This window comes from Trachemys scripta, chromosome 6 (assembly GCF_013100865.1).
Source record: "Trachemys scripta elegans isolate TJP31775 chromosome 6, CAS_Tse_1.0, whole genome shotgun sequence".
Lineage (NCBI taxonomy): Eukaryota > Metazoa > Chordata > Testudines > Emydidae > Trachemys > Trachemys scripta.
In genome coordinates, this window is record NC_048303.1 from 42,293,005 (window position 1) to 42,319,784 (window position 26,780).

Genomic DNA, 26,780 nt, shown 5'->3' on the forward strand with positions numbered 1-26,780 from the left:
ACAAATCAAGGAGGAAATGGAAGACATTTTATAAAGGCTTAACCTAGTAAATGAGATGTGGGATACTAGAGCCATCACTCTCTAGTTATGTTTGTCTGACAGCTCAGAGTAGGATGTTCTCGGTGGAAGGCTCTCAGCTATGGAGCTCCACCTGCGTAGTCTGAGGGAACCCAAATTTGTTGACAATCTGCAAAGCCCTGCCTAGTGTTTTTATAAATGGAGTACTTTGAATTGGGTGGAAGGGTCAGAGGCTTTATGGTTTAGGGAGTTTTTCAGTGTTGACACAAGATCAGCTTGAATTATTTTGTAATATTGCTTTTAAAAATGAATTATATAAGCTAAAATAAACAATGAAAGGTTACAAGGGACTCATGGTCTTTTGGTGATACCTCTAAATATGAATTGAATGTGTTTAAAGCATATTTTTTTCCTGGTTAAATGCATTTGTGGGGGAAAGGGTGCCCCACTGATTTAGTAGTAGCCGAATTTGTGCTACATGGAAGATCTGAGTTTGATTCTTAAATTCTCCAGATGCAAAATGCAGGTGATGTGCTCAACTCTGTAGACAAAGAATACTATTTGTCCCTAACTGTAAGTGAGGTTGCCTGGCCCTGAATGGAATCATGTCAGTCTTTCTTGTGGTGCTTGTGATATGAGGCCCTCAAGGAGCAGTTGTTGTATAGCAGATGGGGAAAATAACTGGGGATCTCATCAATTCCAACTAGGCTGAGAAACAACAGTGAGGGAAGAGGGAATTTTGTTCGTGTAATCTTTAGCTGAATGACCATAAATACTCATTTTAAATCTTTATGCTCTGTCAGGTAAAACTAGAGCTGCGTGAAACACCACAGTTTTGGTTTATTTTTTTATTTCTATTTGCAAGGATTCTTAGTTCCTGAGATTTTAGGACTGAACAGTGACAAAAAGCTCAAACTAAAACTCAACCAAAACCACCAAATTTTGTCTAGTTTCAGCTTAGACTTAGGCAAAACCACCCCCAAACTTTGCAGGAATTTGAATCTGGATCAAAGCTTCATAGCATAGGGTGATGGAGTGAACCCCATCATGCGATAGAACGAGGTTAAGAGCTGTTAGTTACATCTATTTCACCTGTGCTGTAATTAATTAGTTGCTTCTCAGACAGAGGGGCAGGACCAAGATAACTAAATGGACAGTTGGGGCTTATAAAAGGGGGAGAGTTCAGAGGGACTCCTGTGAAGGGGCTTGACCCAGTGTCTGCAGGAGAACAGGGTGCTGGATATAAAGACCTCAGCAACATTGTGCCCTGCTGCAAGGGGATGCACTGATAGTCAATGTGCACCATAACACATGGGCTCATCTATTTTCCACTAAAATAATGGCTTTTGACCCAGATTCACCAAAATGTTTAGAAACCGTAAAGAATTAGGTCTATTTTGTTTTGCTCATCAAGAAGAGAGACAAGTTGGGTGAGGTAATATCTTTTATTGGACCAACTTCTATCAGTGACTTCTATCAGTCAAGCTTTTGAACTACTCAGAACTCCTTTTTAGGTCTGGGAAACGTAATCCCAGTGTCACAGCGAAATACAAGGTAGATCAGATTGCTTAGCATAAGTAGTTAGCACATATTGTAAGGGACCGTTCAAGGTAGAATGGTGCATTAATGACTCTGCAGTTATTACAGATTGTTGTAATAAGCCTAAATCCAGTGTCTCTGTTCAGTCCATGATTTTTGATGTCTAGCAGAGTAATGAATTTAAGCTCTCCGGCTAGTCCTTTGGAAGTGTTGTGCAGATTTCCTCTGAGGATGAGGACTGATATGTCAGATTGATTGTGATTACTTTGTGAAAAGTGTTCAGCCAGAGGTGATAGGGTTTTTCTTTTGGTCTTTTTATCATTTTCTTATGTGAGTTCATTCCAGAGTATAGTGATTGTCTGGTTTCACCCACATAATTGTTCTTACTGGGGCATTTAGTACACTGGATGAGGTGTATCACATGTTGTGATAGGCATGCGAAGGATCCATGGATCTTGAAAGGTGTTTGTGGAGGATGTCAATCATTGTAGTAGTAGAGATACAGGTTTTGCATCTGTTGTTCTGGCAGGGTCTGGTGCCGCTTTGAGTTGGTGTGTCCTGCTGGGCTACTGCACCTTGAATGGACCCTTACAATATGTGCTAAATGTTTGTGCTAAACAATCAGTTCCACCTGGCATTTTGCAGTGGCACTGGGAGTACCTTTCCCAGACCAGAAGAAGAGGTCTGTGTGCCTCGAAAGCTTATCTCTCTCACCAACAGAAGTTGGTCCTATAAAAGGTATTACCTCACTCTAATTGTCTCTATAATATCCTGGGACTGACATGGCTACATCTACACTTCATGACCATCAATAAGTTATTTAGGTCTATCACATTAATTTGGTTGCCACGCATGACAAGTCCTGTATTCTTTTGTGAAGCCAAATCTTGGGAGTTTCCAACGTGTAGAAATGAAGGATTAGGCTCTAAATATGCACATTTGTAATCTATGAAATTTTAGTGCTGTTATAACTGAAGCAGCAGGAATAAACAGTCAATAACAAAATTTAAAGAAGCATATGTGTCATTTGAAGATGTAAAAGAGCTGTTGTTTAGCAAACATTTAAAAGATTGCAAATGTCACCAGAAGTGTGGCCAGATAATGATGAACTTCTTAGTGTTTTTGTCTTTTATCATTTATTGAATCACTTTTCACAAAGCGATGTGTTCTCAGTCCTCCTCCTCAAAGGAAACTTGCACAATGCCTTCAAAAGATGAGTCTGGGAACTTAAATTCATAACTGCTGGACACTGAAAATCATGGACTTAACAGAAATATTGGTTTAATGGATCATTACAACAATTTGTAATACGCCTTGCTGCCTGCTACTCTCCTTTATCCTATAACTGCAGAGATGTTAATTGTCCTCTTCATTTTAAGTGGTCTACTACAACATGTGTGAACCCCTTATCCTTACCAATCTGTCCCTATAGCTTGGACACTCTGGTTACCTTCTCCAGACCTGGAAAAGAGTTCTGTGAAGCTCAAAGATATTTCTTCACCCACCTTGTCTCTCTCATATCCTGGGATCAACATGGTTACAACAACAGTGCATTCAATAATTTAAGCAGCTCAATCTTACTACAGTATAATTTTCAAGCTGAAAGAGAAAAAAACATGGATCTTGCTGTTCATTATCAATAAGGATATGATTTTGTCACAGAGGTCATGGAAGTCACGGACACTATGACTTTAACAGACCTCAGTGACTTCTTCGGCTTTAGCCCTGCTGCAGCAGTGGGGCTTGAGTAGCTCTTGGCTGACCCCCTGACCCCCACCACAGTGGGGCTTGTCAGGTCCTCCCCATCCCCACCCTATGGACAGGTCATGGACTTCCATGAACTTTTGTTTATTGCCTGCGACCTGTCCGTGATTTTGATGAAAAATTCCCATAACAAAAACTTAACATTAATTTATGTAGCCATATTTTTTGCCTTCAACCAGGAACAGCAGATAGGACTGAAAACTTTTTTTTAAATTGAGAATGTCTGGTCAATGACATAGTTATTCTAAATAGGGAGAAAATGTCCAATCAGATGCAAACAATTGTTTTACATAGGGTCAGAACTATGACTTTATTCTACCTACTCTTCCTGCATCACCCAACTTTTGTCTACATTTCCACCTCCCTGCCACACATTCATATAGGCTCACACACTGGGATCAGATTTCTCCTCTGCTTACAGTACAAAGACTGTGGGTGGCTAGGACTCCTGCAACAAACAACTCTGACCATTTTTTTCAGTATCTGGCCTTTGAATGCATTCTGTGCTTTTCAGCTGTAATTATGCATGGCATTAAAGACATGATATGACCAGGTAGATGTACTCAGGCCTGTGTCCCATGTTGACTTCTCCAATACAAAGTGGTCTGTCATAATTCTAAAGGATATAAAGTATCCAGCTAAGTTTGACCCCTGAAACTTTGTTCTTCTTTTCCTGAATCTGAGATAGTTTTATATCTGATGAAGATGAGTTAAGTCCAAGTTCAAAGTTCCGTCATACACATGAAAGGAGAAGCAGGCTTGGTTGCAGCAAAACCTAGGACACTTCAGTGTCCTGATGATTTATTACCAGGGCAAATAGAAACATAGTAGACCACAATATCATTTATCATTTAATTATAGATCTCATTGAAACACACAGTCTCTGACCTCACAAACAGTGGGGGCCCCTCCGTGCATTTCCCCCACAAAGAAATGGAGCATACTGTTACATTTAGGAGAATTTCATCAGCAGTGTTTCTGAGGCCCTGCTCAATGCCACCATATCTTCAGCATTCCAGCCTGGTTGAACTTCTGTTCACTTTTCACAATGATAAACCATTTTCTCTTCCCCTATTGAAATCATACACATGGGCTTAGAGACCATCTTATTTCTTTTCTCCTTCCTAGTTGTTTTAGGTAGTCTTAGGAGAAATAAAATTTCAATGTAAATTTAAAACAGAATCGACACACATTTCTGTTGGAAAAAAAAACATGAGTTGTGTGCAATAATACTCATATTTTGTTAGTGTCTAATTATCGGCAGATCTCAAAATGACATAAAAATATTGATTGATAAGCCTTACAGTACCCCTGAGAAAGAGGGAAGTTTTATGTCTCTTGTTCAGGAAAGGAAACAGAAACACAATGATTCTGAATGACTTGCCCTACGTCTTACAGGGAGTCAGTGCAAGAGAACTAAAGAATCCTAACTTCCAATGCCATGTTCTTGCCACATTGTCTGGCTCACTAAGCTCTCTTTAAAATATATTTAAAGGTGCAAGGAGCTTTAGGAATTGTACTGCTTGTGTGAGGTTACACATGTCTGGAACATTCTGGGATGCAGAGTGCAAAGAGACTTGTCAGTTGTAGGCTGTCAAAGGTGGAGCTGAGTTGGAGAAGGCTGAAACTAGAATGAAGTGGGGCTGGATGTAGTTTGTTTTTACAAAGGAAAAAAAGGAGGGATCATCTCACTGTGCTAATTGGATTCATTTTATTGTTTCTCCTGTTATTCTTAACCAATTAAAGTAACCTAGTTAAATGAAAAGACATGATTGGCTTATTGGATTTTGAGTCACACATACATAATGCCTTTTGCTGATACATCAAATCTAACCCTATGCATGCCTACTTCAAGGCTGCCAAGGAGGAGTCATATTTGAAAAGAAGGTACTGCTATAAAAAATAAAAACTGTTTTCCTTTGTCTTCCCAACAGAAGAATCTCATCCCTGTCCCCAGAGTTAATCCACAGTTGAATGGATATATTTTAAAGGAATCATGGTTTCCTATTAGCTTTGCCTCCCAGTCTCCATTTTGAGACATCAGTCCCTAGGTTACTAAAGTGGCTGAGTTTTAATTTAGGCCTGATGTTCTCTGGGCCATCAGTGAAGTCCAAACTAGGGGTCATATACTGAGGTCCTTACTCAAGCAAATGCCCCATTTCAGTGGCAGTTTTGGTTGAATAATTGCTGGAGGATTGGATCATGTGTGATTTAATAATTACATTTAAATTAAAGGATCTTTCCCCTGTACCATCCCCCAACAGTATAATTTCACCCACTCTACCTCACTACATAGAAAATGTCCTTAGCAAACCCAGCCTTCCTGGTGCTGCCACAATGTCACACCAATTTTTAACAGACCGTTTCGGAGCAGGATCAAACCATATTACTCAGTGATAACATCAGTGATTCCTCTAAGTCCTGAACTGATATTCTGATCTGTACCATGGGAAGGACACACAAAAATTAGGTTGTTTCTTTAAAAAAATTTAACTTTTCTGGCATATCAGAGAAAACAACTGGTAACATTTGAAGAACTGGCCATAACTCAGATTGTTGCGATGAATTAAAAAGGAAGGAATTTTATTAAAAATGAATTTTATTACAAGCAAGAAAAACCAAGAGTTGCCTGCCTAATACTGTAAAGGACTTTGATCAGTGCAGAGAAACCTAGATGTTTCCTATGGCTTTAGGTAATTTCCGGGTCCCCAGGACTTTTATGACCAACCCCTGCAGTCCTTAGGCAAAATTTTCAGTGAACACCCAGGGTAAGAACTACAGATTGGGTCATTAATGCTTTTATAGCAGCTAAATAACCTGTGTTTTTAAATAGAGGCAAATCTAGACTCACACTGATTTAAAGCAATCACATAACCTCAGAACAAAGAGGCAAGGTGAACTACAGTAGATGAAGGCCTGATGGGAAAATGAAATGATAAAATCATTACAGGAGATTTTTGTCAGAGACCGAGTCTCTGATGAACATCTCACTGCAGCTCGAATTTCAAAACATCCAGTCTTAAGAAATGCTTATAATACTATTTGCATATAAAAAGCTTTATTGTTCTGCATGAGGCTTGTAACTTGAAAAGTCCTTGTTTAGAAAAAACCTGGCAGCTCCCCGTGGAGCAGAGTTTTCTGATGGGGAAAGTTCTCTCTTTCCTTTGGTTGAGGTTCAGTTTTGTTAGTGGTTAGCTGCTGGTTTAAAGTTGGATTTTTTTTGTTCCAAATTCTGTCAAAACCATATTTTTAAAATGGGATGTATGACATCAAAATTGAGATAATGCATTGGTGCTGAGGTGTATTTATTATCTATTGATTTTGAGTCCATATAAGGGGGTATTTAAACCCATGCCTAATTTTAAACATGTGAGAAATTACATTGACATCAGTGAGACTATACATGTGCTTATGTAATGCCTTGTCGCTGGTGGGCAGGATCTAACCGGGGTCTTCTGGAGCTTAGTGCATGAGCCTCTACAGCATGAGCTAAAAGCCAACTGGCTGTTAGCTAAGGCTGTAGAGCAAACTCATTTTATCTCTCTCTAAGTGGTCTCCGTGCCACTAGATGGGACAGAGCACCACACCCAGAAGGTGTGTGGGTTACACTTACAGTTAGGAATGTGCTTAAGTACCCTCCTGGAATGGGTCCTAAAGCAGAAGACTGGAAGTCTGACATGATGTGTAACCGTAGGCAAGTCAATTAGCCTCTGTGTCTCAGTTTCTCCATCCATAAAATGGAATGAATGATATTTCCCCAATGCCAACCTTTATAAAATGCTATGAGATCTTTGGATCAAAGGCCTTATATAAGTTCAGAGTATTATTAATTTATAAATGGGCCCCATTTGTTTACCACTCTGAGAGATTACAACTATATTTTGAATACCAGAAGACTTAAACCCAATTTCAATCATCTGTTATAACTCTCTCACTTTTATTATAATATAAACTTACAAGAAACTGTGGTTTTACACATCATTTGCCTTAAAAAAAAAAAAAATACCCAGCATTAACATTCCTCATTACTGCTGTTTCAAATGTAACCCTCTTTTCTTTACCTTCCACAAAACAGTCCTATTTCCAGTTCCATCACTGGTCTGTTAAGTAATTTGCGAAAAGCTAACAAAGTCTGGCTACATCCTCATAGCGACTGTTTAAACCCATTACTTTCTCTTTTAATCAAATCGCTGTTGTGTCAAAATATACAATTCTCGCCATGAATCTCACTGGCTTGTTACAGTTCACCGGTTGACCTTGAAAATGTTTGCTCTCCTAAGCGTCTTCTCTTCGGCCTCCAGCTAAATTGCTCAAGACCAAGCCTGATCATTTTTCTGTACACAGAGAGCTCTGATTAACATAAACAGAATAGCAAGCTTAATAGCACCAAACAAATACTCTGCATTAGAAAAAGGAAATTCAAAAGCTCTTGGTTGGAAAATATATTATTTAGGATGGTGTTAGAAAGAGTAAAATTAGTGTTTTTAAATACAGTATGTCTATATTTCTAGGAGAATAACCCCAAGCCCCAAGACTCCATCACCTGTACATCTATCATTGATTTTACCCCCTTTTCTTTCCTTTCTCAATTCTGTGTCCCTAGGAAAATATCTTAAACCATGGACGGGCCAAGAAGGCACATTGTAATATTGTGTAAACAGCCACCCAGGATTTTAAATGGGAAGTTAAGTGCCATGGGCTATTTTCATTGTTTAATGTATTAAGTAAATAAAAATGTATCTAAGATGTGGACACACAATTAGTTTTGAGTTATTTATCTGGAGTTTGTATGGTTTAGAAAAACTCCATCTTCTTGGCTGATGCTGTCCTAATGCATTTAACTTCAGCCATCAGCTATGATTAAACACCTGCTGTTGTGGGGAAACAAAGCACACTAATCCAATATGTATTTCTGACATCTTAAATATCACCCAGTCCCCTGACATCAGGCACAGCTTTTCAGCGGGATGGAATTCCAGAGCATATTTTTCTAATTTATGGATGGACAATAAATCAAAATTAAGCCTTGGGCAATGAAATATACATCAGTGCAGAATGAACTGACTGCAAACTAGGGCGCAGAACAGCAGAGGGGAGAGGAATATATTAATGGAATCCTAAGCTACAAACATTGATGTGAAAATTAAGGAAGTTCCTATCATTTTATCTATAGGAAATGAAAAGACACAGGTAGCAAAGGAAAATATAAGTTTCAAATTATTACAGTGCTCTGTGTGGGAATTTTCTCCCATTGCCCAGAGTACCCTTGTTTTAAAACGTGTCTGAACAAGGAATAAGAAACTGCCATTTCCTCATTCCAAACCCATTCACATGTCATGGGTTTGAAAATTCAACTGGAAATTTAGTATTATCAGTTTGTATTCTACATGGGGGGGCTGTGAAATAAGGAGCAGAGAAGGATGAGAGATTGTGAAACCCATTGAAACATGGGGTAAAATATTGTTCAGAGAGAAAAAAGGAGAGACTAAAAAAAATGGCAGAGAAAGGGGAGAAGAGAAAAAACAAATTTAGAGAATGATTAAAGAAAGGAGTGGGGGAAAGCCGTAAATTGAAATGAAAAAATAAATGCAGTATATATACCATGTACAGGACACTAACTAATACTACCCTGCAAATGAAAGGGTTGATTTACTGAGTGAAATCCTGGTCCCATTTAAATTAATTCAAGTTTTGCTATTGACTACAGTGGCGCCAGAATTTCACCCCATTTACTTACTACATAACATAGGCTTCCCTTTAGCAAGAAAAATGTGTTATTTTCTGTTTAATTTCATTTCTCTTAGGGAAAATACCTGCATTTAACCAGGAGGAATGAAAGCTTTGAATTACTCTTCATGGGTTTTGTGAACCCCAAAACTAATCTGAGTGTAATGATCAGATAGTGATCTTGCCTAATGGTCAGGGCAGGAGGCTGGCATAATGATTGGAACAAAAGCAGCCAGGCCTAGTGGTATAATCAGGAGCTGGTCATCAAATCCAGGGAGTGAGCCGGAGCCAAGGGTCACAGCAGCAGTCAAAAGCTGAATGCCAACTCCAGACAACAAGCTGGAGCCAAGAGCCAGAAACCAAGAATCAGAGCCATGGTCAGAATACGAACACCAAGTCCAGGGACCAAGCCAGAGCCAGAGTATCAGCTGTAGCAGGAGCCAGGAGAAGGGACCAGGAGTGGGAAATCAGGAGCAGAACCAGGAACAAGGACCAGGAGTAGGGATAAAGAGCAAGGGCCAGCAACAAGAAGAGAGCTGACAGCAGGAATAGGAAGGAGGCTCAGAAACACAGCTGCAGGCATGGAAGGCTATTGAGCAGTCAAGGAGCTAGGCCTGCTGCAGGGTTTAAGACTGTGCCTGCTGGAGTCTTCAGCCAATCAGGAGCCTGGGGTCGTTAGCTGAGTGAGTTGAAGGTGAGCAGGATCTGGGTTCAGCTTCGGGTGCCTGACACTGAGAGGTTCACAAATCTCCAACCTCCACTAGATTCACCCTACCCAAGTTCGAACTGCATAATAAAATGCACATAGGTCACCCTCTGTATTAAATAATTATTGACATACTTATTAAACACAACAGAATAGTTTCTATGATACCCTTTAAGGTCTAGGATCACAGTCCAGCAAAGCACTAAGCATGTACTTAATTTTAATCATGTGAGTGATCCCATTGACTTTTGTGAGACTACTCAGGTGCTTAAAGTTAATCACATGCTTAAGTGGTTTGCTGCACTGGGATCTTCGTCCTTAAAGCACATAATAGAAACTACGCAATTGTGTTTAATAAGTATCTTCTATCTTTGCTTACATGGGCCCATGTCATCTTGAAGTGAATGGGATTTGTAGGCACTTATCTAAGGTCAGAATTTGTCCCCCAGGGAAACAAAATGGATATCTGTTTTGTGTGCTGGGAAAGCATGGTGGTCTTGTGGCTTGAGACTTGGAGTCAGGAGAACTGGGTTCTAGACCTGGTTTGCCATTGGTTCACTGTGTTGCCTTGGGCTAAGCTTCTCCAGTTGTCCTACCCACTTCATGGGCATGATGTGAAGTTTAAACATCTGGTGTTTGTGAAGAATTTTGAGATGCTTGGATGAAAGATAGTAGAGAGTGCAATATATTAATTATAGTAGAGTATTATCTAAGTAATAGAAGAGAGGGGAGCTTCTCCACACTGTGCTGGCTTAAGAACTGACCAAATGCTGATATTAACTTGATCTCCCAACCTCACTGAAATCAAATGTTTAGAGCTTTGTTGCAAACGGAGATGATCTGGGGGTCCATAACCATATATAGTGAAAAGTCCCCTCCTTTGTATGCAGCATTCAGAGTAGTAATGTGATTTTTCAAGTTGACTGGTAATAGAGGTGGATGTTTCTAAGCTTAAGATGGAATCCTTAAAGTTTATTCCCTATAAGACATTTTATAGGTTTACTCCTTGTTGTATAGAATTAAAGAAATCTAATTCCATCAAAACACACAATTTTTGCAATTTCTATTGTCTACATTTTTGGTAGGACTCTAATGTTTATAACAAAGAAAATAATAGATGAAGAGCGTATAAATTTGGACATGCTCATTAAACAAAAACCATGCAATCCTATTTCATTCCCAGCAATCTCTTACTCATGATGGAAATCTGTCGGGCTGCTCAAATGATTTAGCGCTTTTATTCTTTTTAAACAGAGGGCTGTTCTGTGATAGCTCATCAATCTCTGACTATCAGGAATATCGAGTTTGTCTTCCCTATTTCTACTGAAGTAATCCTTGGAAGACCACAAAACTGGACTGAGGAGCTTTCTCAAACAAAGGCATGGGTGTTCACCTTTCTTTTCTTCCAACTGTTTGGCAGATATTGGAATAAATAATGTTCACAACAACCAAAACTAGTAGCACATAATTGGCTAAATCCTTGCCAGAGTGTCAAGCCAGACTCATTGGGGCTGTTGCCAGAAGAAGGGGTTCTTTGATGGCTGTGTGGGGACACACAGCTAAATATACCTCAATTACAGTGAGGGAGGATGGGGCAACAACCCTAGCAAGATGGTCCCTGGATGCCTGGGAAAGATTTAAATTGAGGGAGGGCAGGGTGTGAGAGCCAATCAGCTCTGCTATTCTGCCCATGACTGGCCAATGGGAGGCAGAGAAACCCATCTCCCAAGCACACTCCCATGTTCATTCTGAGACAGGAGGAGGGATTAACTCCAGCATGTCTGGATTGAGCTGTCCCCTCCCAGTCCCAGGAGTGAGCCATTCCCCTGCTCATAAATAATGTTTTTGTTTCTTGTTGCTGTTAATGCCTATGTGTGATCTTCCAAGGAGCCCTAGAGGGAAGACAAGACTTCACATTCCTGATATTTGTAAAGTAAAAAATAATCAGAAAAAAAATTTCCCCTTAAAGGGGAAGAAACTTTTAGGACTTCACCAATTTCCCCCACCCTTTGTAGGGCACCCTGGGACACAGCTTGCCTACACTAGCTTGAGGGTCTCCAAAGAGATTGAATTAAGTGACAGTATTTAACACTTCCCTAGGTACTCTGAATTCTTATTTACTCCTGGGTTTATGGTTAAGTTACAAAAATGACACTTGAGTCAACCTTTTGGTATTTCTTTGGCTTACGTTTGTTCAAGAAGTGGCAGTATGGACCATTGGCTGGAACATTGATGTGGGGCCAAGAAAGCCTGGGATCTGGTTCTGGCTGTTTTCAGTCTAGGCAAGTCACTTCACTCTTCTGTGCTTCTGTTTCCCCTTCCACCTTCTGTGTGTCTTGGTTGTTAAGACAGTAAAGACAATTTTGTGCTGAATATTTGTATAGTACACAATGGGGCAATTGTAGTTGGGGCAACGAGGCATCACTGTAATAAAAAGAGTAAGTAATAATAGTATATTTTTCAAGATTTATTGCCTGTCTTACGGTTTTTGCATTTGCTGTTTTTGCATTACAACACTAATAGAATATATGAACTTAGTTGCTTTTTATTAAATTGCCAGGATATTCTTTTCTCACAGCATAAAGTTCAAATGAAAGATTTATGAGGTTAATAAGCACAGAGTGTTAAATAGGAAGTGCAAGATGGTTTTTACTCATCTGTTTATCATTCAAGAAAGTTGATCATCTTAGGAAAAAGAATGAAGCAGACCTAACAAGCTATGGGCTATAATAGGCAATTGGATAATCTGGGCTAAATTCTTGTCTCTGTTACACTGGGGTAAATTGGAATCAGCTCTGCTTATTTCAGTCTCAGAATGATTATGAAAGAAACAAAGACAACAAGCAATTGTGGGTACATTTTATCAACTATGTGTTGTTATACATAAATATGGACCAACACAATATGCTGCAAACATGCTTTGCTGCACAGATGGTCAACTTGTGCCATCTCTCTCATGGGCAGAGTAGAGTAGTCAAAACAGCAAAAGGTGTAACAGAGTGGTTGGACACCAGGAAAGATGTTTGACAAGGCTGTCACATCTGTTCAATATTTATACTGAAATAATAATGTGTATTGCTGCTGATGGTTATCATAGTGGTATTAACACTGGCAGAAGGAGATGTAATCTCAAGTATGCTGATGACATACTTATTGCTGAGTCTGTGGTTTCTAGCAGTAGTAATGCAAGTGGCTGAAACTACTGCAGACTGAGACACTGAGAATGACAGTTGAGAAGCAGCATGTATTCCAGCAACATTACTGAATGGAAATGAGTAAGTCAAGCAAGTAAAGGAGTACTGCTACTAACAGTTCATGATATATGGAGATAGCCACATTCCCACTAACATTTACAAGAAGTTGGTAATGGCCTATTCAGCATTCATAATAACATAGATCATAAAGGGTCTGCCTAGGGAAAAACATAACTTAACATCTTTTCATTGGGTGAAATTCACCCCTGTGTAGAGGATCAGCACAGTCTGTGCGCTTCTTAAAACCCATTCATTGCCCTTTTAATAGCTTAACTGGGTCTTAAGTGGTGTGTGGGGCTTGTGCTGGCTCTCTTGATATGGATGAATTTCACCCATTGTGTGCAAGTTCTAATTCAAAGTCAATCTCTTATTAGCATGAAGTAGCAGTAAGCAGCTCCTCAACACACCGACTTTAACCAAAAGAGGAGATGAAGACCAACAAACACAGATGCAGCTTCTGTCAAACTGAGTTAAGCTTGGAGTGATGATAACAACACTTTAGCCTGAGGAGAAAGTGACAACTGATTGAAAGGAAGTATCATCTGTTTCCAGAATCTTTGAGTATTTTCTTCAGAATAACTCATTCTTTGTGTCTGCATTTCCTGACAGATAGATTGTGAAGGAAGAAGCTGGGATTTATCAGAGTTAATATAAAGCTGCATGTCTACAGAAGAAATTCCGATAGTGTGTGAAAACTGAATTTACTGACAAGTTCAGTGATGTACTGTGTTTTTGGCTAATCATCTTTGTATGCTTGAAAACTGCTAATAAAATCTTGCGCATCCGTGTGATTGTATTCAGAATCTTCTCTTCTTATCTGATTTTGGACAAGGTCAACGAAAGTGTGTGTTGTGCATATTTTTATTATTTAGCATCTGTATTACCATAGCACCTAGGAGCCCTAGCCATGGAGCAGGACCCTATAGTGCTATCGCTGTACAAATGCAGAATAAAAAGGTAGTCCCTGTCCCAGAGAGCTTTCAGTCTAAGGGCTTGTCTCCATGGCCAGTTCCATCTGAAGCTTTTAGATATGTCAGGTACTGTGCAGTATGCAAGTTGCACCAATAGTGTGCACATGGCACACCTGCTCTGTCATCAGTGTTCATTGGGTGCAGACATGGTGGTGGCTTTTTGTATGCTAAGGGTGTGGCATTCTTGGAGGGTATCCTTGGGTCCTTTGATTCACTGCTGAGCGTGTGCATCCTGGAATGAGATTTTTTTTTGCTAATGGTGGGATGCAAAATGAGGCAGGTTCAAATTGTTAAAAAATTCCATGTTTCTTTGGTATCCACCCCCTATTGGCTTTCTGGGTAGGCTAGCACCATTTTCAAATAGCTGTTGGCCAACTTGGATCCAACAATACTCTGTGCCAATCACAAATACACAGAGGCTGCTTGGGCTGTATTTCAGCACTCAAAGCTGGACAAATTTGACTGAGGACTTTGCCCATTGCACCACTGAGCAGATGATAGGGTATCAGCAGCAGCTCCACCAGCCCAAGAGGAGATTCAACAGTGGAGGAAGCAGGATGAGGATGGTGAAGAAAAGGAGGACACCAAGTGGTTGATACTAGAGGATCGGTTCTTGGAGCAGCTTCACACCGTGCAGGGCTGTTTCTGGGTTCGGGAAACAGTGTGGCTTGGTGGGAAAAGATTGTTCTGCAGACCTAGGTTGACTAGCAGTGGTGAGAATTTTAGCATTTTTGAGACGTACTGAACTGACCCTGGAGCTGCAGCAACAACATATCAACATGCTGTGCTGCATATTCATGGAGAAGCGGGTCACTGTGGCCATCTGGAATGTGGCCATTCCCAAATGCTACTGATCCACAGCCAACCAATTCAGCGTGGAGAGATCGACTGTTGGAGCCATTATCATGCATGTGTGTCATGCCATAGAAAAGGTACTGTCGCTCTGGATTATAAAGTTTAGTAATGCTTGGGAGATTATTGAGGGCTTTGCAATGCATAGTGTTCCCAAACTGTATTGGGGAAGTTGATGGGACCCATGTGCTTATAATTAGTCCCTTCCCCGCACCACTACCAGGGCAGAGAATTTATGATCAGAAAGGGTTATTTTTCCATGATGTTCCAAGGACTGGTTGACCACCATTGCAGGTTTACAGACCTAAATGCAAGGAAGGGTCCAGGGTGCTAGGATCTTCTGGAACTCAGCTCAATATATATTAATGGAGAAAGGATCACAATGAACATTAATGGTGTGGAGGTTGCTCTAGTTATCCTGGAAAATCTGGCTTATTTGCGTCCCAGGATAATGGAGCCATTTGCATACCACTTGGCTAGAAGAAAGGAACTTTTAACTTCTCGCTCAGTAGTTGCAGAATGGTAGTGGAGTGTGTATTTGGCCATTGAAAGGAAGGTGGTGCTGTTTGTGAAACAGATTGGAAGTAGCAGAAAAAAAGTGCCAACCATTATAGCAACATGGTGTATTCTGCACAATATCTGTGAGAACAAGGTGAAAGCCTTACTGATGGGTGGGAAGATAAGGTGCAGAGGCTTGCTCGATGGTTGGAGCAGCCAGCAAGACATCCCCCAGAAAATTAAAACTGCTGGGACAATATTGTCACGGATGCCTGTTGTTCTTATTTTGAGCCTCAGGCCTGAAAATGTGCAGCTGTACATCCAGCCGTTACCCTTGGAATGGAGGGTGTTGGGATGGACTGTGAACAGTGAAGTCTTGTTTATGAGTGGTGGAAGTGGGAGGCTTCTGCCTGTTTGCTTTTGTGAAACCCTATGAATTATTTAAGTTTTAAGGATTTTCTATATTAATGACTCATTCTGAAAGAATTTTAAATGGTTTTTATTATTCAACAGCAATCAGGTATGGAACAAACAAATAGTTTTAACTGAATCAATAATAAAACAACAATTTTAGCATGAAACAATACATTTAAAAATTATCTATTAATTAGCAACTGTAAAGAAATCTTTACCCCTCGCCCTTTTTACCCTTAGTTTTGTTGGCTTCGCTGCTGTTTTAATTAAAGTCACAAGTGAGTCTACACCCTGGGCTTGAGGGTTTGGCCATTGCAGGTGCCAGGGTTCTGGGAGTGTGAAAAAGCACAGCCCATTATAGTTCATATTCCAGACAAGCCTTGAGAGCAGTTTTTTTATATGCCTGTGTGATTATCTCCCTGAAATTCTTCCCAGTCTTGGAGGAACCTCAGAAATGGTAAGAGGTGTGCACATGAGCAGGCTGCTTGGGTGCTTTGGGATTATGTCTGCGCAGATTATGGTGTTTGCTTTGCCATTGTGCCTGGGAGGCTGGGGTAGGGTGGAAATTGTGTTCCCGGTCTGGCTTTGCAGTTTGTTGGGCCTTGGAGGCACTTTTATGGCGTCAGAGAGGTTAAGGGGGCATCTGGGGGCAAGCTGGGTAGTAATCCCATCTGCATCCCCTCTAGTCTGTCCTGAATCTCAATGACATCACATTGAGGCAGGTGAGTAGGAGGCAGAGAATGGCCTTATTCAAAAAAGCAAAGGGCAGACCAGTGAGCTATGCTGTGAAGTTATTCACCAAGATGGTGACCCGAGAAATGCTGCAGGAGTGGGTGTTGCAAATTATACTGGGGGTAAATCACCATGTGGCTATCCTGCAGACTGTCTGGACAAAAAATATCTTAGTCTTAGATTCTGCTTTACGTCCCGTGAAAACCTGGAGAAAGTGCAGAGAAAAATAGATAGGGTTCTGCAATGATTGTCAATTCTTTTCCTGTAAAAACGCATGCTACGGGGCAATTATACCTCAGGAGGGAGTTGTACTCTTTGTACCTTTACAGGCACACAATGCCCATATCTACCTCATGTAAACTGAGAACATTAACCAAACTTTTTTCCTGTAACAACTGTCTCAATAAACTGTTCAGTTTTGCACAAATGAATGTTTTCATTATTCAAACCTGCTATGGGAGAGGAGTGGGGTAGAGGCTGCCACTACACCATGCTGCTGGCTACCATTTTGAGTTGGTGAACAAAGGCTTGGTGGGGAGGTGGAGGGGAGAAGAGGGTGTTCAACAGGCAGGAGAGATAAGGGAGGGGAAAGGAAAATAGGTGGATGGGCGTTTGCCCTCTATGGCATGGGCATGAAAACTGCTGATGGTCAGGGCCTTAGCCAATTACCTGGGTGAAGCAGCTGTCATCTTGGAAATGCATATGTATAAGTGGGTGGGGAGAAGGGGCATAAGCATGAGCTGAGGGAGGGAGGAGCTGGAGACTCAGAAAGGCTCCTAGCTCACATCCACTTGAAGTTGTGGTGGCACCAGTCACAGAAGCTAACATGGCTGCACAGAACAATAACGGTACATCGTAAAGGTACATGCTGAAGTTCTTTCCAGAGGATCTACTTCTTGAGTCCCAGCCTGGGTTTCTGACTGGGACTTGGGCTCTGAGATGCTGTAGGACAGGAATCAGGTTGGCTTTCTACCTATCTGGAGTCAGTCTGGAGTCCCTAAGAGAGCCTGGTTCTCAGGGACAGCTCCTCGTTGGTCTCTTCATGTTCATCGTTCAATGAGCCTTGCTGGTTGTCCTTGGGGGGAGAAGGGGAATAGAGCAGGTAACAGATTCAAACTTTCGAGTTGGATGGTTGCGTAGGTGTGCAAAATCTTATCCATTTCCTCAAAAAATGGACAGGTTATATGTCCCCTACTGGACTGTTTCCTGTCATCCCTGTTTTTAAGGTCATGGTCCTGAGCTGTGAGATCTTTCTCCGGTACTGTTCAGCATCTCGGACATCTGCTTTGCAGTGTCCACAAACAGATCTTTATTCCGGTGGCTGGCCACAATAGCTTCCTGCACTGAAGCTTCATTCCAGAGGGTGGTGAGATCCAAGCAGCTGCATGAGTCATGTGAGGCATCTGTAGTAGTATTGCAGTTTTGCTGGTCTGCTGGAATCCAAGAGCAAGTGGGCAAAATCTGGCCCCATGTCAGCTTTTAAACAGGGGAGGGGACATCCTAGCAACTTGACACTAGAGCCGGGGAGGGGGCACATAAGTCAGGTTCAGACAGGTCAGTAGCAGTCACCCGCAAAGCAATGTGGGAAAGCAGTTGGAGATATCCCAAAGTGGTATGCTGTAGCATTGTGTGCACAGACAAGAGACTGAACTAATGCAATTTGCAGCAAACATAGCCCACTTTGCAAGAGAACTCCAGAGTTTGTGATAAATGCAAAGTTAGTGTGCTGTGCTGGATTGTGTTGTGTACACAAGCATTTTCAAAGCAGAATGACTCAACCCAGTTTAAACCTCCCAGATAAACAAGCCCCTAAGTGTGTGTGGGGAGTGCGGGTGGGGTAGCTGTGTATATACACAGACACACATCGAAAAAGGGGAGTGGGAAAATATTTAACAGGTCTGAATCATTCTGCATTCTTTTAAAGGGGAGGCATAGATCCCAGTTCTTACAGAGAGGTCTCTATTGCACTGATCTAATAAAGCGCTAGAAAGGTTAATGCGTTGTAGATGGTTTTATACTCTTGTCTTATTTTATTTACTACAGCAGTACTTAGAGTTCTTTCATGATTAACATGCTAATTATGCTCCTGTTCTTTTCTGCTTTTTTTTGTCTACTGTAGAAATGAAGATATTTTTGGCACATTGTGCATATTGCATACCATATATATGATTAGGAGATTTATAATGCAAGAATTGAAGCTTTCCTTAGTTCCAGTTGTACTTCTTGTCATGACCAGAATGCTATCATGTAATACTATATATGCTAGCTGTTACTAAGATTACACTCAAGATTATTCCTTGGAGGATTATGTCCTTCTGAACATGAATGTGTGTATGATACTGTAGTTGCAAAACTGTATAATTAGATTTTATTCCTAGAGGCATAATTGTGAAATTGATCCATAAGTGGATTAATAGACTTTTATTTTAAAAGGACTTTTCAGTGACTGTTAGATTTCCAATTCATACAAATGTCATCAAGGTTTTATAAATCAATAATATCCAAGTGACCAAATTCTGAAAGTGGGCTATTATTTTACTATAGGCTTTATTCAGAAAGCCAGTGCAAGCTTTCTCAATAATATCTTGAGATTCACTAATTTCTCTTTCTCAGGTGAATTAATAGCAGCCTTTCTATTACCACCAAATGGGAAAGAATGGGTGAGGAAAGGGTGGCTTTTATTTTAAAGAACATGTAATGGATATTTGGGGAAACCAGCTGGTTTTACACCAGTGTAACTCTATTTATTTAACTGGAGATGTTCCCGCTTTTTGCCAGGGCAAGTGAGATCAGAATCAGGCACAGACTCTCCCTCCCCCTCTCCCAATTAAGCTGTGCCTCAGAGTTGTCAGTCTGTTGTTTTGAGTGGGTCTGTGTGACTCAGACTCCTTAATTTCTAGATCAGCAATTTGAAGCTGGCCTAGGTCAGCAGCTAGGGAAAGTTGTTTCTAGTTGACAGCTGTTCAGGGACCTATGTGCACTGAGTTGGTGATTTCAGTCCAGTTCCTTTCAGACAGGTAGCCTAATCACAACTAAAATTGGCATTCGTGTTGGCAGTTTCAGCAAAGAGGCCAAGAGTGGAATGGGCATAGAGACAAACTAGCTTCTCACCCCTATGTATTGCCCATCCAGGTCAGAATTAAAGCGCATGGCCTGAGGCAATATGAGTTTGGAAGCTTACACTGCCACTGCCTGTCCTTTCCCTTATCTGGGAATACATGACTTCACTCTCCAGGACTGTCAATTTGGCCTCTTTTGTGAGCACTAAAGTCACTTAAAAATCATCCTAAATGGAGAGAGAGGGAAAAAAGTAGAAAATAATCAAATTTGTTTCATTTCTAATCCTCTAAATACTCACTACCTAACCCAGTCCACCCACTTGGTTAATAGAAGAATAACTTGGAATGTTTGTTTAGACAGGATGTCAATGCATAAAACAGCTCCAATATAAATCACTCTGGGAAAACCAGGTAAAGAAAACAACAAGCAATTTGTGGACAAATTTAACAGTTAATTTTCAGTGGCATTTCTCATTTTCTGGTTTATTTTGCTTTTAAACTTCTTTATTTATTTCTTCTTTCCTTCACTTTTATTGTTTTTGAATATTGCAACAAGTAAACATGTATTCAATCAGATGCCATTTTGCGTGTATAACAATAAGAGCTTTGCTTAGCAGAAACCTGCAAGGAAATCCATTCTTCTCTCATAGGGACATTGCAAAAACGGAATATTTGACTTCAATCTCTTATACTCCTCCCAGAGGCATGTCTTCAGGATAAGGACAGTGTGTATTGGAGAGGGTAGGGAGACACATAACAAATAGCAACAAGTAGTGGCCACAAGGAGACGGTCAGCAGCAAGGTAACAAATACTACCTTAATGCTATGGTGGTGGGCATATCAGAAATGTCTATTAAATGGATAATAGAAATACAGGATACAGAATGATAGCATGAAGAAACATGTTACAATAGGGTGTATCTCAATGAACGCCTCTAGGGTGCCACTCAGAAAGCCTTTGACCCTTGTTGGACTGCTGCTTTTTACCTTGTGTGACTGAGCATTGCCTAGATAGGCCCAGCATTCCCTGCCTGGTCTGCAGAAGTTTGGAAACATGACCAGCAGGGGAAAAGAGCTGGAGAGCAAATAGGCTTGGAGCTTGTTAAACTGAATAGTCCAAATGACATGTATAAAAGGGCGTGTAATAAAGGAGGGGCACATTGGCTGGAGAAAGCCTAAAATCATCCTTAGAGCAGACTGTACAGCCCTGCTTACACCCTAGATAGGACAGAACCTTCATTTGGATCTGGTTCTTTCACCAGAAATACAAAAAGTTTGATCTTTACCTGTTTACACCCTGAAAAGAGAAGGAGGGGTCTTTGCTAGTTCTGTGAGCTCCTCCTGCTGCTGGTGAGGGAGGGCTACACTCTGTGCCAAGCACTTATAACAGTAAAAGAGAAAGCTAAGTAGGTACTTTATCCCAGGGGTCGGCAACCTTTCAGAAGTAGTGTGCCGAGTCTTCATTTATTCACTCCAATTTAAGGTTTTGCATGCCAGTAATACATTTTAACGTTTTTAGAAGGTCTCTTTCTATAAGTCTATATATAACTAAAGTATTGTTGTATGTAAAGTAAATAAGGTTTTTAAAATGTTTAAGAAGCTTCATTTAAAATTAAATTAAAATGCAGAGCCCCCCCGGACCGGTGGCCAGTGAGTGCCACTGAAAATCAGCTCGCGTGCCACAGGTTGCCTACCCCTGCTCTATCCCCTTGTAATAATCAGCCATTACTCTCATGTAAAGTAAATAATTAAACAACCACATGTATGAATCATCAGAAATAGGACATGAAAATAACTTGTTGAGGGAAAGTCACATGTTCTGAGGATAAAACATCTTTGGTTGCAAATGAACTGACACCTTCCTTCAAGTTTCCTACCTGAACAAGGCTGCTGTTCATATACAATCTTTCCCCTCTCCCTAATTGTCTCTTTCCCTTTCCTCCTCCACCTGTTCCTTGTCCTCTACCCTCCTATTGTTTCTCTTCCTGTCCCTGTTTATACCTCTTTCCTTTACCCTCCATTTCTCTCCCTCTTGCTCACCATCTGTTGCTTTACCTACTCTCCTCTTTAATCTTCCTGTCTCCTCCCTCCACTCCCCCAACTTATCCCCTTCGAAGTCCCTTCTGAATGCACATTAACATGTGTCATGAGTATTAACCAGCAATTCCAAAAGAAGGGGAAGAGGAGAGGGAAAAGAAGCAGCTCAGTGTTACTGTCAGTTTTTAACTAATTCCTGCAGACAACCCTGAATTCCATGGTGTTTGTTACAGCTGTGAAATCCCGATAAGCTAAGGGCCCGGCTATATTCTCTAGCCTTTCATCTGTGGGTGTAGAATACATGGATAGAATGTTGAACAGTCACACCACTTCGGCAAATCCTAAATTCCTCACAGTTTCCTTGAGAAGACAATTTGAGAGGCCAAGATAGACCTGAAGAAAAAAGCCATACCTCTCCCCAAGAAAGCAAACTTCTCAGCTCAATTAACCTACATTAAACCAAAATCAATGGGCTCACCTGTTTACACGGGCTTTTAATAAATTACCATCACAATGAGGCCTGGTTTGTATATAATTTTACTGAGTTACCTACTTGGGTGATTTATATTTGTTGATTTTAAATTGATTGCAGTGTGTCCAGATGTCATGGCAATTGGCACTCTATAAGCAGCTAACGAACTAATTAAAATAAATTGTTAATTTCTTAGGGTTGGACCCCGTTAACTATCTATAACAAATAACACATCCATCCACAAGGCGATAAGATCCCATTCACTGAGGAAGTCTTTTTTTTTATAGTCCGTTATGGGAGTTGGAAGATCGATTTTAAAAGAAACGTTCTTCAAGCCATTGACTCTTCCTCAAAGAACCTTAAAACCTAAGTGTGATAAAACATATATTTGTATTGCACACTGATGTTAACTACAAACACTGCTAAGGCATTGGAAGGGTCTTCATCAAACTGACCAAAGCAAAGGGCTAGATGCTCCTGTTGGTGGTACACTGTAGAGAAGGGGCACAAGAGCAGCAAGGCAGAGGTGACTTGTCAAGAGGAAAAGCAGCTTATCTCCACTACTGTAGTTCCTCCAAGATTGCAACGCAGGCACTCAGCTCACTGCAGTAGAAGAGGCATGACAAAAGGGAGGAGGAAGAATCAGAAACAGCCACTCTACACAGTGTTTACATCCTTAGTTAAATGAGCCCTGCTAACTACAGTAAATCCTTAAAAGCCTCTTTAATTTTAAATTGTGATGAGGTGTGTGAGGCAACCCTTCTTTGAGCATGTGTGCACAAATGTGTGTCTGCTTGTGCATGGTTGTTTCACTGCATGATGATATTTGAGATACTAATTTTGGTCTCAATCCAACCAATTGCTCTGCATGGACAGAGCCCTGAACCGTTGAAGTCGGGGAATGCTGAAAGGTGCAGATATCTGCCTTCGTGGAACAGCTTGCAGGATAGGGGCTGGAGTGATCACCTTTGATCCAGGTAATGGCAATAGACTCATTGATTTGTTAATATATAAACCTTCATTTCTTTCACTGATTTAAAACTTTTGACCAGTTACTACTATAAATTGTCTTTTCAACTTTAAGCCTAGCTTTTGTTCCCATGCATTTAGATGCTTTTTTAAGGTCATAAGCTGACAGTCCTGTTTGCAGTGCTATGTTGTGATACATTTGAAGAGTATTCGGAGTTCCCCTTTTTCTGCTTGCCACATGTGCTTTTGTAACACCGACAGACCCTGGTCGTCAGCAGGCAGGATCAAAGCTGCGGTCTCTGGAGCTTAGTGCATGAGCCTCTACAGCATGAGCTAAAAGCCAACTGACTCTTAGCTAAGGCTGTAGAGCAGACTCGTTTAACTCTCTCGCTCTCTTTCAGTGGTCTCAGTGCCACTAGATAGGACAGAACACCACACGCAGGAGGTGTGTGGGTTACACTTTACCTTGGAATTAAATTGCCAACCCTAAAAAAGCTCCAACTAGTTCAGAAGAGAGTAGCTCACTAAGGGCAGGTCTACACTGGGGGGGGAATCAATCTAAGATACGCAACTTCAGCTACGTGAATAGCGTAGCTGAAGTCGAAGTATCTTAGATCGATTTACCTTGGGTCCTCATGGCTTGGGATCGACGGCCACGGCTCCCCCATTGACTCCGCTACCGCTGCTCGCTCCGGTGGAGTTCCAGAGTCGACGGGGAGCGCGTTCGGGGATCGATATATTGTGTCTTAACGAGACACGATATATCAATCCCCGATAAATTGATCGCTACTCGCCGATATGGCGGGTAGCCTGGACATACCCTTACTCAGCAACAGGGGCCACTAAGATCACATCATCCTGGGGCTGCTCTGCTCTTTTTCCTAAATCACCTCTAAATACCACGTCATAGTCAAGGTTTTTATCATCAGGGCTGGGCAAGCAGGAGTTGTCCTGAGCACCAAGTTTCAGGGGACACCACATTGTTATGCCATCAAAAATGTTTTCCACCTGGGCAGCAAAATGACTAGGGCCTGCCTCCTGTTTATCATCATCTTTAAAGCTCTCCATGGGACTTACCCAAGTTACTGCTCCATCCTGTGTGATCATTATTGTTTGTTTGTGTTACACTAAGCATATAGAGGCTCCGTCTGAGATTTAGGCCTCCTTTTGTACTAGGCACTGTTTACAGACATACTGAGACAGTCTCTGTCCTGGAGAGCTCACAATCTAACAATGAATGGGAGAAAGGAAGAATTATAACCCTATTTTGTAGGTGGCAAACTGAGGTACAGAGACATTAAGTGACTTGCCATGTCGCACAAGAAGTCTGTGGTAGAACGGGGATTGAGCCTAGGTTTCTTGAGTCCTCATCCAGATCTTCAGCACAAGGCTATCATTCTGCTCACAAGCACCACCGATAGCTATTTTCTGTTGGAACAATGGAACTTGCATCCTCAAGGAAAAAACCTATGTATGCAGAAGACAGGACTATTTTAGCAACTGGTCTGCAACGGTGGCTTCCATGAACCTCAGGGCTTTCAGAACAAAATGTAAGATCTATTTATTTTATAGAGCCTTGCCACAGTAATCCCACCAGAATCACATATTTAAAACAACAACAAAAACAAAGTCTTTACAGAATGAAGGAGACAGAAAAAGATAGAGATCTTCTTGTATTCACAAACATAAATTTGTAAGGTATTCAGATACAATAAGAATTGGCATGATGTAAGAAGACAGATAGATAGATGTTCTGCCATTATAATTTAATTTGTTTCAATACACTTTCTATTGCCAGTATTATCTCTTATCTAGGAAATGTCGTACTAAATTACTATTCAAGATTCCTTTTGCATGTCTTACAATTCTTTCTCTTCCTGGTGATATCTGGGAGCATCTTTCAAAGTTCTAAAACAGGTTAACACCGTATTCTTTGCATCGTTTATTGTGAGTTTTTATGCATTTCCGGTGGCAATAGGCCTACACATGATAGGCAAAAGAGATTAGATTAAATGTGACTATCAAACACATTTCTGTAGGTGGGCCTGATCCTACCCTGCCCTTTATTTAAATGGGAGCAGTATTAAGCTTAATATTTGTACCATATAGAAAATATTTTTCATTCCATAATACAAGGGATGGCAAATCAAATTAGAGGCAACACATTTAAAAAGGATCAAAGGAAGTAATCTTATATGCAACATGTAACTCCATTGTGAAACTAAATGGACTTGTGATATAAAGAACAAAAGAGAGAGGTCAATGTTGACCTTGTCCTTTTCAGCTAGGAAAAGAAAGGGAACTGCAAAATTGTACAGTAATTTATAAGATTTAGGAATGTATTGAAGGTTTATTATATTTTCACTGAGGTAAGACAAAATGATCCTCTGAAATTTGAGCTGGAATAGAGAAAATGATAAAAACAATTGATTCTTCGGAAGTAGATAAATGAGTGTGTTCATATTTTGTGTGTTCATTACTTACAACAAATACACATTTATGAATAAGTATGGCAGATCTGTTCACATGCATTGATTAGCTGCATGTTCTTTCAGTAACTCTTCCTGTCATACTTGCCTGTACTGTACTTTTGGTCTGTCACCTAAATGATTACATAACTGTTAATACCTTCCCTTTTGGGGAATGAATTTAGTGTTTGTGACAGGTGCCAGAATGATAGCCCTGAAAGCTAAAGTCCTTTGTGTAAGCACAGAAAATGCACAGCACAGGGAGCAGCAGTGCAATCGTCCTTGCATTGCCCCGGGAAAATGCCTCAATCCTGTTCAATCTGACACCACCAGTCTCCTGCACCATATCTCCCGAACAACTGGGGGGGGGGGGGGGGAGGCTGATTGGTCCATCAATTGTACTGAAGACAATGGAAGTTACCTACATGTGACTGATGGGTTAATCAGGGCCTTGCCATCTTGTTCTATCCCTTGTATTGCAGCTGCCCAGGACTCCCAACAGAATGAGGATCTCAAAAACAGAAAAAAAAAAAAAAAAAAAAAAAAAAAGTAGTGCCCAATCCTGTATGCCCTTACTCGTGTGAGTAAATCTTTCTCATGCGAGTAGTCCCAATGAGTTCAATGGGACTACTCATTTAACTGTGGAATTGTCACATGGCTTGGGTAATCAATGTCTCTTATCAGGCACTATGTTTTCTAACTTCACAATGGATCCTGGCCCCATCAGTTTTGGGAGTGAGAAACTTGGGAAATGATGTGTGTGAACATTGTCACCACCAGCAAAACCATTTTTAAAAAATATCGTATTTCGTGGATTCTCAATCAAATCAAAACACTTAACTTTCGACCAAGTTAGGTTAAAAAAAAAAAATTCTTCCTTGGGCAAATTGAGAATTTTTGTCTGCTGTACTTCTTAGCCATTTTCACTGTGAAATGCTGTGAACACAGGTGGAAACAATTCAGTTTGGCTATGGATCAGATTTGTGCATATTTGTGTCTGTTTTTGTCCAGGCTTTACCTTACTGGCATTCAAGTCAATGGCAAAATTCCCATTGACTTGAATAGTGCAAGATCAGTCCCTTAAAGGATAGTGTCCTTTTTGTAACTTGTCTGAAGCCATTTTTACTGGTGACACATGGACGAATGTGTAGAATGGTATGTCTGTACTGGATACTTGATTTAGTACTGCTATCGTTCTATTGAAGAGAACAGTTTTATTTTCTCACAATCAAACTTAGTTGTTTAAGTTCAACTAAAAAAAACCCAGACATTCACTCCTTCATTACCATTGTGCTTTAAC